This window comes from Crassostrea angulata, chromosome 6 (genome assembly GCF_025612915.1).
Source record: "Crassostrea angulata isolate pt1a10 chromosome 6, ASM2561291v2, whole genome shotgun sequence".
In the NCBI taxonomy this organism is placed as follows: Eukaryota; Metazoa; Mollusca; class Bivalvia; order Ostreida; family Ostreidae; genus Magallana; species Magallana angulata.
Window position 1 is genome coordinate 43998220 of NC_069116.1, and position 3868 is coordinate 44002087.

The window sequence follows — 3868 nt, forward strand, 5'->3', positions numbered from 1 at the left end:
CATCTATGTTTATTTATAGTTTATTGAACAATTTAATACCAGTATTAGTGAAAAGTTTCCCTTGGTCTCCCCTTGTTAGTATCTTAGCATCATAGAGGGTTCAGGTCCCCCCCCCCCCCCCCCCCCATTTTTCTAGCAGCAAACATAACAACATAATTGTTCCTAAATGTACCTTGAAAATTTTGAAATATTGAAAAGTTGGAGTCATAAGTATGGTACGTAAGAATTTTTGGGGGGAACTATAGGTATCCCCCCCCCCCATTAGGATTTTCATATGATTTTGGTAATTGGGGTTTTTTCTTGGCGTGTCAAGATTTCTGAGGATTAGTCTAGCCCCCATCCACCACTTTCAATTTCCTTCTGACGCCACTGACTTCAATATCTTTAAACTTGGAACATGGATAAAACATTGAGAAGGAGTGCCAACAGAGTTTTTTTTACCTTGACCTATCTTGTATCTCAAGGTCAATCATTTTCTGCAAAAAAAAAAAAGCATTGTACAGGACCATAACATGAGATTTCTTTAGGACCATTTAACAAGACCTTGGACTTTCAGTAGGACGTAACAACCATTTCTTGCATCAAAACAAGTTCTAAATGACGCAATTTTCAAACAAAATATGCACCAATTGCGTCAGTAGTCTTAGCTCAAAAGCCAGACACAAAAAGCCATGGCTGAGTGGGTTAGCAACTACCCAAAGTTCAAATTCTTGTTAACGTGGTTCTATCAAACAGCTTATAAAAATATTCCATACTAGTAGATAGGTGATCGCTAAATCCTACCCATATTTTATCACCTTGACCTATTTTGTCTTTCAAGGTCAAGCATTTTCGGATTAATATCTTATCAACCATAATATGAGATTCCTTGATCATAATCATACATATTTTAAAGTTGTGTCATTCATAGATATATTTCTTTCACTAATTAACAATTTTTAATTGTCAATGAGTCCATGACTAAGCAATTTTAAACAAATTAAAATCATAAGACCTAAATAACATATGTACAAAGTTAAAATAATAAAAGTGCAAATTATGATCAACCTAATGTTATATTAGGCACTTACAAAGAATATTTAAAAGCAATTTACAACTCAAAATAATTAAGCCTAACATTCTTTATGCATAGAAAAATAATTATAAAGTTTATATCTCTATGTATATAGGTATCTATTCAACATGATAAAAACATGAGTAGTATAATATACCAATAATATTTCCAATATAAAATAAAGTAAATAGTCATATTTACCTGAATAACGATGAAAAATGAAGATTAATAAGGTTTTACGTACGTGCGGTTTTATTCAATATGGAAAAGTGACCGACACTGGGACGCGTACCCTGTCTGCCGAAAATGCGATTTTGTTAGAATTAACCAATGAAATTCTTTCTTTAAATTATTCTTTTGTTTAGGGGTGTAAAAGTCACCAGCGCACATGTGTTCATACGAAGCGCGCATGATGATGGCTAATTGATTACGTAACAATTTGACAACACATTAGAGGTGATAGAAACTCGGACTATACTTAATCATGCAGTGTTAATCCGAACACAAAGGATAGCTAGCTTTGAGCAATCTAATCAAATCCTTGTTCATTCAACTTTTTCACCTACACAATTTACCTAACAGATCAATTACTTACAAGAGCAATAAATGACGAAACATAAAAGACATAGATTTTAGCAACCCTGACAGAAGGTATATAATATATGAAATGTTACATAACACTTACTCCGAAAAGTAAATTGAGACATGCCATCGGATTAAAAGAATTAGAATTTGATAGCTTTACTTACAAGTTATTAATGGTAAATCAAAATATTCACAAATATAATTTTAGTTAATTTGAAAACAAGTTTTCCTCACGACAAATGTCTTTTACTAATTAAAATTTTTTAATTGTCAATGATTCCATGACTAATTACCCCCTTTGCCACGATAGGTTTGGTCCCCAAACCAAAAATTATAAGGAAAAAAAATTGTAAAAATATCTGTAACTCTATTAAGTATATGAATGAACAAGTTTGTGAAAAATGAAGGAGAAAAAAAGAAAATGCATAAAAATATATAGCATATAAACCAATAAAAATGAATATTCTAAACTACATGGTTACACAGGCATAAATAAGGAAAAAAATAATCAACATATGTACACCAGACCTGTTAATCATTTAAGACTACTGTCCAAGGATTAAATAACACATATAAAATTTGTACCAGCTGAAAGAAAAACAGCTATTAACACAAGTCAAGCATGTCACATGAGTCAACCTGATCTTGAATTACAGTTGAAAAACCTTGATGAGTTACCATGACATAAGCACAAAATGGTTGTTTCAAAATTTTGAGTAATTTTCGATATTTAAGATAATTAACAGGAATTTGAGAAGGGACTGTAATTGATTTATTTGATAATTTATAAATAATTTCAAAAGGAGACCAATCTGCTTTTAGTTGACGAGATGTAAAATTAGATGCAGATAGGTTATGAATGATTTGTTTTTGAATTAGGTAATAGGATGGACACAGTGGTAAAGTTAATAATGGAATGGTTACACATTCACCACCTGATGTTAGCTCTAAAATGACTTTAGTGTTTTTGGATGGTTTAGATTTATAAAGAAAGTAAATGACAATTAACTGAATAAACATGATAATAAAACAAATGACCAAAATAGCATGAATCCAAGACAGTTCAGACTTGAAGACATTTTCTAAGGAAGAAGATGCTTTGATATCAGGTGCAGGAGTAGCTTTTTGATAAATGAAAGGGGGCAGTGATTGAGAGTGAACACTGATAACATTCGCATTAATAATTAAAGAACTCATCTTATTGTTTATTTTTTCATCTTTCTTTTAACAAATTAAACATTAAAAAGTGTGATTTTTCTTAGGTCGCTGTAGGTTTCGACCAATCGATAAACGAGGCGTGTATATTTCAGTCTGGAGCTATGAATTAACTACATGTATAAGTTTCTGTAAAAAATAAATGGAATCATACTCGGTAGATTAAAATGAAATATCCTGTTCGCAGCTAAAACGATGTTTCCGGTGTCTACTAAAAATACACACACAAAAAATCATATGAAATAACGAGAAGCTGATATAGGTGTCATTTTTAGCTCACCTGAGCTGAAGGCTCCAGTGAGCTTTTCTGATCACCTTTTTGTCCAGCGTCTGCCCGTCTGTTTGTCTGTCTGTAAACTTCTTACAATTTTGACTTCTTCTCCAAAACCACTCGACCGATTTCAACAAAACTGGACACAAAGCATTCTTAGGTAAATGGAATTCAAGTTTTTTTTTTAAATGAAAGGTCATATCCTCTTTCAAAAGGAGATAATTAAAAATCATTTTAAAAAATTTGGTATTTTTCAAAAATCTTTTTCTCAATAACCCTTTCGCCAGAAAAGCTAAAACTTGTGTGGAAACATCCTCAAGTAGTGTAGATTTAAGTTTCTTCAAATCATGATCCCAAAGTGTAGATTGGGGCCACAATGGAGGGTCAAAATGTTTACATAGAAATAAAGTAAATCTTTAAAAATCTTCTTCTCAAAAACCATTTGGCCAGAAAAGCTGAAACTTGTGTGGAAGCATCCTCAAGAAGTGTAGATTTAAGTTTATTCAAATCATGATCCCCAGGTGTAGATTGGGACCACAATGGAAGGTCAGACTTTTTACATAGGAATTTATAAAGTAAATCTTTAAAAATCTTCTTCTCAAAAACCATTTGGCCAGAAAAGCTGAAACTTGTGTGGAAGCATCCTCAGGTAGTGTAGATTCATGTTAGTTGAAATAATGATCCTCGGGATAGGGTTGGGCCACAATTTGGGGGGGGGGGTCAAATTTTTTACATAGGAATAT